This window comes from Aegilops tauschii, chromosome 7 (genome assembly GCF_002575655.3).
Source record: "Aegilops tauschii subsp. strangulata cultivar AL8/78 chromosome 7, Aet v6.0, whole genome shotgun sequence".
Taxonomy (NCBI): Eukaryota; Viridiplantae; Streptophyta; class Magnoliopsida; order Poales; family Poaceae; genus Aegilops; species Aegilops tauschii.
Window position 1 is genome coordinate 85,612,649 of NC_053041.3, and position 13,976 is coordinate 85,626,624.

General features: G+C 44.3%; 1 pseudogene; it reads left to right on the forward strand.

Moving 5' to 3' along the window:
* Window positions 1-826: 826 nt before the first annotated feature.
* On the forward strand, window positions 827-7,756 carry LOC123495193 (uncharacterized; annotated as a pseudogene).
* The last annotated feature ends 6,220 nt before the right edge of the window (window positions 7,757-13,976 follow it).

A 13,976-nucleotide genomic window follows, 5' to 3' on the forward strand; every position in this document is an offset into this window, starting at 1 on the left:
AGCTGAGGGGCAGGGGAGAACTTTGTTTGAATCCTAGGAAATGTTTGTGTGGAGAACTGATAGGACTTAATTTGTCTGATATGATCATAGGTATGTAGAGAACTTTGGACTGTCCAGAACTTTGAACTTTGCTCCTAAACTGAATTTTTCTGATCTGAATTTTTGAGCATTGGGCAATGTAACTAGTTTTGTGGATGTCATAATGTGTGTGTGTGTGTGGTTGTATGAATAATCAATCTGCACCTCTGAAGTTCCAGCCTAAGGTTTATGTAGATTTGATGTAAACTTGGAAAATATGATGGGAGTTGATGTAGAATTGATGTTACACCTCTGAAATTTCAGCCTCAAACCTGTTAAAGAACATCAATATTGATGTAGACTTGATGGAAACTAGGAAAAATCTCATTGATGTAGATTTGATGCAATCTTGGAAATGTCATTCATGTAAATTTGCAGTGCTGTTATTGTTGGTGGTATAACCACAATTGTTCTTTGTGGCGGCATATGTTGTTATGGTTGGTGGTTTAACCACAGTAGTTCTTTGTAAACCACCTTTGTTTTTTGTGAACCAGCAGGTTTTTGTTAGCTTTTCTTTTCTCCCATGTGAAATCTGTAATTCCTATGAACTGCTTTTTATTGCTCCCATGTGAAATCACTAAACCATGTGAACTGGACTAAAGTAGTGAGAAATTGGAAATAGCTGAATGTTGTGGTTAGGGAGTTAGCATATAAAGTTGGGTGCCATTACAGCCATCCATTTTCATTAATTAATCTTGATGCACTCAGATTGATTTGCTAAGTTGCAACAATTTGTTGTCTTTGGCAGATGGACAGAAGCTGGATTAGAAAAGGAGTTAGAAAGTTTTCGAAAGAACATATGAAAGGAGTTGATGATTTCATGGCATTTGTTCGAGCAAATTTTGCCAACGATGCTCACATTCTTTGCCCATGCTGCGAATGCCTCAGCCGTTCAAGAATGGCTCAATGAAGAGTGGAAGATCATCTGCTTCTTAATGGGATGTCCAGTACATATGATAGGTGGATATATCATGGGGAACCTTTAGACAGACAACCTCAACATTTTGAAGCTGATACAGAGGCCCCTCATATGATGGGTGGTGGTGATGCTGGCATTGATTTCATGGAAAAGGTTTTGCGAGATAATGCTGGTTTGGAGGAAGAGGATGGGCATGAAGATGATAGGATTCCTGACCTATTAAAGGATTTGTACGATGCTGAAGATCGTGCTGATGGACAGAAGTCGTTGTTTGCTGAGGTGTTAGAGGAGGCGAAGTGCGCAGCTCATGAAGGGGGTAAATTTTCAAGATTTACCTTCAACGTGAAGTTACTCCACATCAAGTCTTTCTACCGGATTAGCAATGCTGCATTCAACGCAATACTCCGCCTTTTGAGCTTTGAATTCCCTTATAGTTGTGTTCCCGGATCTTATGATGAAGCATTGAGCATAATCCGCAGGCTGGGGTTAGGTTATGTGTCAATACATGTGTGCCCAAATAACTGCGTCTTGTTTCGGAAGGATTTAGCAAAGCATGACAACTATCCAAAATGCAATGCCTCTAGGTGGAAAGATGCTGATGGGAAGAAGTCAATACCGGAGAAGGTACTGAGGCACTTCCCGTTGATACCAAGGCTGCAGCGGATGTTCATCTCAAAGAAATCATCGCGTGAGGTAAAGTGGCACCAGCTGAAGCGGCAACCTGTGGACAATGAGCTGAGCCATCCAGCGGACGGAGAGGCATGGAAAGAGTTTGACCGTATACATTTAGATTTTGCTGCCGATCCAAGGAACATAAAACTTGGCATTGCCACAGATGGGTTTAATCCGTTTGGGAACATGAGCACGTCTTATAGCATGTGGCCAATTTTTGTTGTGCCGTACAACCTGCCACCAGGGGCATGCATGGATCAGTCCAACTTCATGATGTCATTGCTTATCCCGGGTCAAGAGTCTCCAGGAAAGGATTTTTATGTCTTTATGGAGCCCCTCATAGAAGAACTGCTCCAGTTCTGGACTGGTGTACCTACATACGATGCCTTGAGTCCGGAAGAAAAGTTCAATCTACGTGCTGCAATCATATGGTCCATCCATGATTTCCCGGCTATGCACACTCTGTCTGAGAGGATCACAGCGGGTTATAAGGCATGTGTCCATTGTGACAAAGACCCTTGCTCAAAGAGAATAAGGAGCAAGATCTGCTATATTGGGCACCGCCGCTTTCTTCCCCGAAACCATCGCTGGCGAAGAAGCAAAGATTTTAATGGTAAGAATGAAACCCGTGACAAGCCAGCTGAATTCACTAAAGAAGAGCTGGAGCAGCAACTTGAAAAGGTGAAATATGTGAGACCAGGAAAGCTTGCGAAGAAAAGAAAGCATGAGGAAGGTCAATGTTGGGACCGGAGGTCTTCTTTGTGGGACCTGCCATACTGGGCTGGTTTGAAATTAAGGCATAATCTCGATGTAATGCACATTGAGAAAAACATATGCGAGAATCTGCTAGGGACGTTTCTGAACATTGAAGGGAAGACAAAGGACACGGTTAGTTCTAGGCTTGATTTGGAGGACATGCGCATAAGAGAAGATTTGCATCTACAGCACAATGAAGATGAAGATTCATTTGAAATGCCACGAGCATGGTATACAATGAGTAAAGAACAAAAGCTTGCATTCTGTGAATTCCTAAGACTGGTGAAATTTCCAGATGGTTATGCTGCTAACCTAGCAAAGTGTGTTACTTCTGATGGATTCATGCTTTCAGTACTGAAAACCCATGATTGTCACACCCTCCTCCAAAGGATTTTACCGGCGGGCCTCCGAGGAATCATGGACAAGGATATACATGAAGCGGTTGCTGAGCTGGGAAATTTCTTTAGAGAACTGTGCTGCAAAACACTCAAGTTAACTGTCCAGGAAAGACTTGAAAAAAATCCCAATTATTCTTTGCAAGCTCAAGAAGATTTTCCCTCCAGCTTTCTTCACCGTGATGGTCCATTTGGCGGTGCACTTACCAAAAGAGGCAATGCTTAGAGGCCCTGTGCAATATGGTTGGATGTACCCAATCGAAAGAAGGTTGCTTACTTGTAAGCGTTATGTGCGAAACACGGTAAGACCTGAAGGTTCTATTGCTGAAGCATATGTCGTTGACGAGTGCTTGACTTTTTGCTCTAGATACTTTGGCGATGTGGAAACAAGATGGAACCGGCCGGGCAGAAATAGAGAGCGGTCTGATTCGCAAAGTGGTGATGTCTCTGTTTTCAACCATGGTGTGAACTTTCTTGGAGCCTCACAATACTTGGAGGCTGGTGATGCGTATGACAAGATGGTTTGGTATGTGCTCAGCAATTGCGCCGAGGTTCTACCATATATCGAGTACGTTATATCTTGTGCACTCAATATTTTTTTTTGCTTGGGTTGGCACCAGCGTAATGTTTTAATTCACATGTTTTGTTTGCATTGCAGGAAATGCAAGGAAGAGTTAAATCAGGAAGAAAGCAAGATCAATGTTGATAAAAGGGTTGCCAAGGGGTTTGCTAATTGGTTTAAGAATCATGTGAGATCTTTAGCCACATGTTTGATGTTTTCTGTGTTATTCACAAATTGTTAAATACCATTGTTTGCTAAATGGTTTATTTGTACAGATTGGAAAGTTGCATGAGGAGAAGAAGGTCAGTGATGATCTATTTGCTTTGGCATGCTTACCGGATAAGCGAGTGAGAGTGTATTCAGCATGCATTGCTGACGGTGTCCGGTACCACACAGTTGACCGCGAGGAAAAAAGGAAGACACAGAATAGTGGAATCATCACTGAGGGGTCACATGATCGTGAGATCATTGACTTCTATGGTCAGTTGAGAAGCATCATAGAGTTGCAGTACAACTCTAGTGGAGGCATCCATCGCTTGGTTGTCTTATTTCACTGTGACTGGTTTGAGCATGGTAGCAAGAAGAAGAGAGACTCTTTTGTCAAATATGATGGCCACTTCAAAAGCATCAACACTGCAAGGTGTTGGTATAAGAGTGATCCCTTTATTCTAACAACACAAGCAACAATGGTGTTTTATCTGCCAGACACTCTTTTGCACGGAAAATGGTGAGTTGTGCAAAACTTTGATCACAGACACTTGTGGAGTGTGACTGAAACTGAAGTGGAAAAGGGCCCCGGTGATGGTGGACTAACATACCAAGATGATGACTCTACGGAAGTTCCGTTGCAAGCTGATGATGACTCTATGGAAGTTCCGGTGCAAAGTAGAGTGCGAAGGGACCGGGAACGTGTGATCGTTGATGCTGCAACAGTTGAAGGCATCAAGAAAAGAAGAAAGGTGGTAGCGGATGGACATGAGAGCGAGGATGAGGAAAACAGGACTGATCATACTATACTGCAATATTGTAGTGATGATGAGGAAAACAGGAGTGGGCATAGAGTTCCTTGTTTTCGTATCGACGACGATGAGTAGCGAATGGACACGAAGGTAAATTTGGTCTCCTTGGTGATCCTTGTTTTGATTGGTAGTTTTTGTTGATGTGAACCTGATGTATTTTTTGTACTACAATTCTCTCCAGGTACCAAAATGCATGTGATAGAGAGGCAGGTGATGGTTGAAGATACAAAATGAAGAGGCAAAACGAAGCTTTGGTGTTCCTGATCCCGATCTACAAGTTTTGAAGATACAAGATGATGGTTGATGTGATCCTGATCTACAAGTTTTGGTGATCATGAAGTTTTTGTGATCATTAAGATCATGAAGTAGTGGTGAACTATTTTCAGAGCTGTTTTTCTTAGTTTTGGTGAACATGCTCTAGTAGTTTTGGTCAGAATTATTGTTGTCAAAATGTTGTCAAATGATTGCAAACCTATTTTGTCTTGTAATTTTGTCTTGTAATGTTGTCAAAATGTTGTCTTGTAATGCAAAATGTTGCCAGAAGATGTTGTTTTTGTGATCATTTAGTAGTTTTGGTGATCTATTTTGTTCAAGTTTCAGAACTATTTAGTTTAAGTGTTTCTGAACTGAAGATGTTTCGGTCAGAGCTGTTTTGGACAGAAGATGTAACTGAATTTTGCATCATTTCACTGTGAGCAAAAATATATGCGCAAGCAGGGACTCGAACCCACGACCGTGCGCTCGTTTCACTGTGTTTCTACCACTAGGCTAGGAAGAGGCTACTGGTCTTCTACTCTATGCCATATCTTTTCGAATCATTAAACAAGGCAAGTATTTAACACATACCTCACTGACAAGTGGGCCACTCGACCCACTCGCTGACAAGTGGGCCATTTTGCTACTCTACTCACTCGACCCACTCCCCAGAAAATATTGGCGCGCGGCCAAAAAATATGCGCGAGCGGGGCTCGAACCCACGACCGTGCGCTTATTTCACTTGGCTTCTACCACTGGGCTAGGAAGAGGTTGTTGGTTTTGTACTCTATGCCCACCCTTTTCAATATATCAAACCACTCGCTGACAATGGGGCCCGCTCCTCCTCCTCTCCACTCTTTTCCCCACTCCCCCTCTCCACTCCTCCTCTCCACTCGACCCGCTCCTCCTCTCCACTCAACCCGATCCTCCTCTCCGCCGCTGCCGGTTCCTTCCTCTCCCACCGCCACCGTCTCCTTCCTCTCTCTCCATCGCCGACTCTCCGGAGGTATGATTCTGCTTCCTCTTCCTCTTCGTATCTACTGTTATGATTAGATTAGGGTTCTTGCCGCCGCCTAGATTGGATTAGTGTTTGATTAGGATTGGATTAGAGTGTTTGTTAATACAAATTTTGTGCTATTTTAGGTGACGGCGACGGCCTCCCCTTCTCCTCCCCGGCGCCTCTGCTCGTTTGCTGGTCCGACGCCTCCCGTGCGGCTTCCCCTCCGCCGCCGGCGACCACTTCTACTCGGACTCCGTCGTAGGTAAGCCATCCGCTTCATATCCTCTCTCCTTTCTCTTCTGCTCCACCGCGTGGTTTGAGAATCTAGGGTTTGTTATGCATATTAGGCATATTGTTCTAGGTTTTGAGAATTTTTCTAGTTGTTCTTGGTGGATTTAGGCATATTGTTCTTGGTGGATTTAGTATGCTCTGTTGGTGGATTTAGTGTGGTAGATTGTTGCTGTTGATTACTATGCTGTTGCTGGTGGTAGTCACCTGACAACAATTAACTGGTAGACTACTGACAGTGTGGAGATGAAGGACAGTGTAATTACCTGAATTTTGTGGTAGACAGTGTGGTAGACTGCTGTTGCTGTTAAATTCTGTGGTGAACATGCTGTTGTTGTTGCCAGACTGCTGACAACAATTAACTGAACATGCTGTTGCTGTTGCCAGACTGCCGTTGGATTACTATGATGTTACTATTGTTATTCTTGTTGTGGTTACCTGATGATGTGTAATAGCAGGGGAGAGGAGTATTGCTGTTGTTATCTGATTTGGCATGACTAGTAGAGTAAGTAACTGATGAGGAGTGTTGCTGTTGTTATTCTTGTTGTGGTTACCTGATGATGAGTAATAGCAAAGTGTTGTTGATGTTTTTGCCATCAGAAATGTCCTTGCTTTTGCCATCTGATGTTGATGTCTGTGTGGTTGATTTCTGTGGTGGTCACCCGTTGATGGTGGTGTTGCTCAAGTCTGTTGATGTTTTTGCCACTTCTACTCATTGCCCCTTTGCCAAGATATAGTAGGAGCAAATTGAGGCCATTGCCATTTATAGTAGTATTCCAAATTGAGGCCCTGGCAAACACATGTAGTAATTATTCTACTGTTTTGAAGTGCTTGTTTCCTATTTATGTCCAGTCTTGTTTATGGTAACTTGTTGTTTAATTACAATGCTGCTTTTCAGATAAGTGAGATGGCTGGCTTGGAAGGTTTTGATTTCTTCGAGATCGTAATTGAGAAATCTTGCAGTAGGCAGGTATATTTATCATAACTCATCTCTTTAATTATCATCACTCTGCTGTCTAGTGCTTCATTGGCACAATTAACCACTGCTTGACCCTCGCTGCAGAGGCTGCCTGACAAGTTTGTGAAGATGCTCGCCGGCCGTGAGCCCCACAAAGTGAAGCTGCGGGAGGCCGGCAGCGGGCTTCGCAGGCTGTGGGACGTGTTGGTGGTGTTCGATGGTGAAGACCACATGTACCTAGGGCCCGGCTGGGAGCAGTTCGCCCGCGCCCATGAGCTACAGCTCGGGCACTTCCTTGTCTTCCGCTACGACGGCGACGCCATGTTCACCGTGAAGATGTTCAACAACACCATGTGCCGCATGTACTACCAGCACGACGACGATGCTAGTAAGCTCTCTGCCTCTCTTCTTCCTGTCCTTTTGGCTTCCTCTACCTGCACGATGACAACACCATGTTCACACTTTGTTGCATTTGGCCAGGCAATGGGAGCAGCAGCGAGGATGACGAGGAGCAGAGCGGGGATGACGAGGAGCAGCCTATTCTGGCTAACGATGACCCTCCTATGGTGGTGGCGGATGACGACCTTGGTATGGTGGTGGCTGACGACGACCCTGCTATGGTGGTGGCGGACGAGGACCCTGCTATGGTGGTGGCTGACGACGACCTCACGATTGTGGTGCCTAAGGATGACCTCGCAATGGTGGTGCCTGACAATGACCTCGTGATGGTGGTGGCGCCTGCAATCCCACAGCTTGGCGACAGGACCATGCCAATTGTGGTAGAGGAGTACATCCGCGTTGGGATTCGCCACTCTGAGCGCATCAGGTTGATGAAGGAGAAGAAGGAGGAGTGAAGATGTTAAGAAATGAAGTGGCAATGTTAAGCATGTTAGGTTTAAGCTTGTTAGTGTAATCTCAACATGTCAATGTTAAGTATGTCAGGTTTAATTTTGTGCATGCTCATGGATGTTGTATGACAGTGCCATCTAAACATGTCAATTTCTTAATTATGAATATTCAGTTTGGTAATTGATGGGAATTGAAATTTTTTATGCATGCTCATGGATGAAAGATAAAATTATGGGTTTTTGTGCATCCTCATGTATGAAACAATATAAGTTTCGTTTTTCGAATGCTAAAAACATGACTCAAACCCTAGCCACGAACGGCCGCCGCGACAAAATCGGCCGGTTTTTGAAAACATCGTAAAAAAATCAAAAAAAATCAAAAAAATGGGAGACCTCCGCGTAACATCATCAAATGTGGCCTACCAACTAGCAAAAATACTAAACTTGCAATACCGGTGTTTTCTTGAAAAAGTGTTCTAAAAAATGACCTACCATGAACGAAGATTCATGGCTTTCAAGCCAAACTAGCAATGATATGGCCGCATCCGTTGAATAGTTTTTGATAATATGCCCAAATATGGCGCATGCCTCCATCTTGTGATGGCAAACAATGTTGCCAAAGCGAGGTTCCAACTTGTTTAACAAAAAAAACCGTTTTTCATTTTTTGAATGCTAAAGACATGCGTTTTTCGTGAAGTGGCTACAAGGAGGGTCACCCCAAACTGCGCCATTCCCTGTCTATCTCAAAGTAGACCCTGTTTTACGGACGGTTGCCAAAAAGCATGCATTTCCGACCCTCGTAGCTACTCCCGGCCATTCAGACCACCTTCGGTCGATCCAGCTGGAACGACTGGAATTTGAACTGCGGGTCCTCCATAGCTTGCCTGTTATTTTTGCCAAAAATCATTTTTAGCTTCACAGGTAGGCATTTCATCAGAGAATCGACAACAGATTGGCACGACTCAAACCCTAGCCACGGACGGCCGCCGAGATGAAATCGGCCGGTTTTTGAAAACATCGCAAAAAATTAGAAAAAATCAAAAAAATGGGAGACCTCCACGTAACATCATCAAATGTGGCCTACCAACTAGCAAAAATACTAAACTTGCAATACCGGTGTTTTCTTGAAAAAGTGTTCTAAAAAACAACCTACCATGAACGAAGATTCATGGCTTTCAAGCCAAACTAGCAATGATATGGCCGCATCCGTTGAATAGTTTTGGATAATATGCCCAAATTTGGCGCATGCCTCCGTCTTGTGATGGCAAACAATGTTGCCAAAGCGAGGTTCCAACTTGTTTAACAAAAAACCGGTTTTCATTTTTTTAATGCTAAAGACATGCGTTTTTCGTGAAGCGGCTACAAGGAGGGTCACCCCAAACGGCGCCATTCCATGTCTATCTCCACGTAGACCCTATTTTACGGACGGTCGCCAAAAAGCATGCATTTCAGACCCACGTAGCTACTCCCGGCCATTCAGACCACCTTCGGCCGATTTAGCTGGAACGGGCTGGAATTTGAACTGCGGGTCTTCCATAGCTTGCCCGTTATTTTTGCCAAAAATCAGTTTTAGCTTCACAGGTAGGCATTTCATCAAAGAATCGACAACAGATTTGCATGACTCAAACCCTAGCCACGGACGGCCGTCGTGACGAAATCGGCAGGTTTTTGAAAACATCGTAAAAAATTCAAAAATAATAATAAAATGGGAGACCTCCGTGTAACATCATCATATGTGGCCTACCAACTAGCAAAAATACTAAACTTGCAATACCGGTGTTTTCTTGAACTATTCGCGATGATTTTAACCATGATTCTACAAAGTTTACAAAAAAACCTGATTTTTTCTGCCTCCAAACCTCTAAAAACTGGTGAAAATTTGCCTCCCACCCCACCAAAATTTCCCTCCTAGCACCAAATTTTCCCTCCCACCCCACCAAAATTTCCCACCACTTCTCTCCCACTACCAGGCGGGTCCCACCACTCCCTCTACCACTAACACGCGGGATCCTCTCCCCTCCCCTCCCAAAATTTCCCCATTCCCCTCCCCTCTCCCCGACGAACCCTAGCTTGTCCCTCCCCGAGCCGCCCCGCCCCGCCGCCCCTCAATTCCCCACCTCTGCTCCGCCCCTCCATTCCCCACCTCTGCTCCGCCCCTCCATTCCCCATTCCCCACCCCGCAACCCTAGCGCTGCCCCTCCTCTGCTCCGCCCCGCACCTCCCAACTCCGCGCCCCCCCGCTCCCACTCCCACCCCTCCTCCGTGCCGCCCCGCCACACCGCTGCGCCGCCCCACCGCGCCGCGGTGCGCCGCCCTCCATTGACGGCGGCTACATCGACTACATCGACGAGGACGGCGGCTACATCGACTACATCGACGAGGACGGCGGCTACATCGACTACATCAACGGCGGCGGCGACTACATCGACGACGAGGGCGGCTACATCGACTACATCAACGACGAAGGCGGCTACATCGACGACGGCGCGATCGACGACGACCACCGCTGCATCGTCAACATCATCTCCCCCTAGGTACTTCTCCCCTTGATCCATCTCCCCTCTTCTGGTGGATCCACCTCCCCTCTGGTCGATCCATCTCCCCTCTGGTAGATCCCCCTCATGGGTTAGGATATTCTAGGGTTAGGATCTCCTGGTGCTTCGGTAGGTCCTTATTCTTGGGGTTAGGGTTCATGTTTATTGTTGCGTGGGGATGATCTCCCTCTGGTTCATGGGGTTAGGGTTAGGATTCATGGGGTCAGGGTTAGGGTTCATGGGGTTCATGGGGTTAGGGTTAGGACCTCCTGGTGGTTCGTTTGGTCCGCTTCATGGTTTAGGGTTCATGATTTTAGGGGATGGGGATGGATGGGGAAGTGGATGATTTTAGGGGATGAGGAAGTGGATGATGTCTGGTTCATGGTGCTTGTATCAGTACTTGCTTGTGTATGGTTCAATTACTCAGCTAGCATAGATGGTGAATTAGGTTTCCAACAGCACTACTTGCTTGTATCAGTAGCACTTGGAAAAGAAGCTACTTGCTTGCTTGTTTGTATCAACAGTACTTTCTTGTTTGTTGCCCTTCAATTTTCTTCCTTGTTTGCTTGTTACTGTCAGTAGCACTATGCTTGTTTCTATCTGTAGCACTTTCCATGCTTGCTTGCTTGTATTAGTAGCACTTATGCACTTTGCTTGCTTGCAACTAGGGTTAGTATGAACATGTACTTGATTGCTTGTAGCACTTTGCTATCAGTAGCACTACTGGGGTTTGTAGCAGTGTTCTTCTTTCATGATATGTGCATGAAGCTTGTGTTCTTCTTTCCAGTGAACACGAGAATGCTTAGTACTTATTGTGGTATTGGAATTCCTTGTGTGTTAAGACAGTATGACTAGTTTTAATATATACTAGATTGGTGCTAGATTATTTTGGGTGCTGGGTTGATTCTAATTGTCAAAATATCTTAATTTGTGTCATCTAGTCTGTAGCCATTTTTGGTGTGTAGAGGCAGCATAACCAATAGTTGAGTATAGTTTTTTCATCTGCTTTTGTGCTCATGCAAATATAGTTGTTTCATGCTTTACCAGTGGCAACATCTAGTTGTTTTAAAGGTCCTCATGATATACTCGTCTAGCTTGCTGTCAGACTGTCTAAGCATGTGTACATGACACCAATTCACTAGTTCATGTTGCTTGCTGGCATACATGCTTAATTAGGGTTTCCATCAGCAGTACTTGCTTGTATCAGTCGCACTTGGAGAAGAATCTACTTGCTTGCTTATTAATTAGGGTTTGTATCAATAGTACTTGCTTCCTTCTCTTCATTTTCCTTCATTGCTTACTTGTTTCTATCAGTAGCACTTTGCTTGCTTGTTTCTATTAGTAGCACTTTGCTTGCTTGCTTGCTTGTATTAGTAGCACTTATGCACTTTGCTTGCTTGCTACTAGTGTACATGCATGCTTGTTTAGTGCACTTACATGTTTTCTTAATTAATAACACTAGATCACTGTATTGTTGATCCATCAAGTTTGTTTCACATGTATTACATGTATGTGCATGATGGTCCAAATGCTTTCCTTTATTGATACAAGTGCATCATTTTACTTTATCCCTGTTGTATCTGATTGTTGCTTATTCTATTTTGCAAGCACCACCTCAAGATCATCCATGGCAAGGAGGACATGGTCAAACATGAGGCCAACCGTTGGTATGCAACTTGCTCCTTGTGGTTATACTGTTAGTTTCATAAAATCTGTGTCTTAATATGCTAAGTGAAATGTATTGCTGCAATCTGAATGAGCTGGCTTAATTGTGCCTGTGTGCTGTTAGTGTTCCTTACCTGAATAACTAGGATTAAATGATAATAAAATATCATAAGATAGGTTTGGCTGTCTGTCCATGCATTCCAAACATTCACCTAATAGTTACGTTTCCTTTATCATGCAAAGAAGAGCCTCTTACCGAGTACGAGAAGGTTAGGGCTAGAAATATCATGAGGAACAATCGGATGTTCCAGTCCCTTGGCATCGGTGCAATAGCGTCGATGCTTAGGAAAACAAATGGTGTACAAGAAGGTAGAAGTGATGACGTTCAAGAAGGTAGTGGAGTTATCAATGATGACCCAGAGTACAATCCTAAGGAGGATGAAGTTATTGATGGAGAGGAAGTGGATGATGTTGTAGTGAACAAGACTGTTAAGGTGCAAACTCTGTCTTGCTTGGAGGATTGGGGTTCTTTTATGCTATGTGTTTCCTTGTGCTCACATATTTCTCCTGTGATCTAATGCTTTTTTCTGTGCTGTTTATACGAGGCACTGAAGGAATCTAGGACGAAGAGGCCTGGTGTTAAGAAGACAGCCAGCAAGAAGAAGAAGAGCTCAGAAACATCTGCTGCAATACCTCCAGGAAGGGTGATGGCTCCAGCTCCAGGACAAAAAAAGAGGATCCTGGAACCTGATGAACCTGCCCATGATAGAGTCACAAGGCAGAAAGCAAAGATGGCGACTGCGACGGACCATCAGGAAAGTCTGCTGCACGTGGACTCTGAGACCTCGGTGCAAATGGGTGATGAGTTGTCGCCCATGGATGAAGGAACCACTCTCGGCATGGATGGAAGTGGCACTGTCTGCCTAGATGAAGGAGGAACTATCTGCATTGATGAAGCAGGCACTATCCACACAGACCTCAGCCCTGATGCACCTTCTATTGACAGGAATGCTTTCATCAATGAAGAAGAACAGCAGCTTGTGCTTCAATCAGGCAAGTTGACCTTTGCAATGCTATCTTTTACTAGTGCATTTTCCAAATGGAATGATCATGTATGCTTTTGTCGATTCCTGCATTTCTCGATTTCTATTCTAATTTATGAGTTCAATTTCATTTTCAGATGCAATGACTACCAAGACTAGACTTAGAAAGGGCAAAGGCCTAGAGAGAATCACCAAGTCGCTTGGTAGCAAGGTGGCTATCCAAATTGCCGAAGGGATGAAGCGTCCAGAGAAGCCTCTGCAGGCAGCAAACCTTGCTTCTGAGTGTGGACTCGTTGCAAGAAGCCATCTTCCGGTTCTTCCTCACTTCAAGCTATACAAAAAAAGCTAGTCTATTGGAGAACTACATTGGGAAAGTTGTTGTAAGCTACTTGTTTCATAGTTAATGTGCTATCTATTTTCTGTTACACCTATGCATGATCACTAATATTGTTCCTACCTTGTTTGCTGTCTTGGTAGGCAAATTTTGAGATGAACACGGACTCGGAGACCATCAAGACCGCGTGCAAAGATATTCTGCAGAAACATTCAAAGAACAGACGCCATCAGATCAAGAAGAAGTATTTTGACACCGTAGCCGCAAACAAAGTCAGCATTAAGTCTCCGTTTCCAGATCTGACGGATGGTGAATGGCAAGCTCTGGTGGAGATGTGGTCTACCCCAAGACACAAGGTTTGTCTCTGCTTTGTTTGATGCTTTATGTTCTGCACATGATATGCTAGTGCTAGATCATGCTGACAGTATGCTTTTTTGTAGGAAACCTGTGTGTCGAACAAGATGAATCGAGAAAAAGTCATGTACAATCAGAGAATTGGTTCCAAGCACTACACAGCACACATTTTTGCCACTGTGAGAACTTTTCTCTAGAAACCTTACCGTTTGATCCTCGTTGAATAACATTTCTGATTCTTGCTGAATAACATTTTGATTTTTGTTGAAAAACATTTCAGAAAGAAGAGCGTAAGG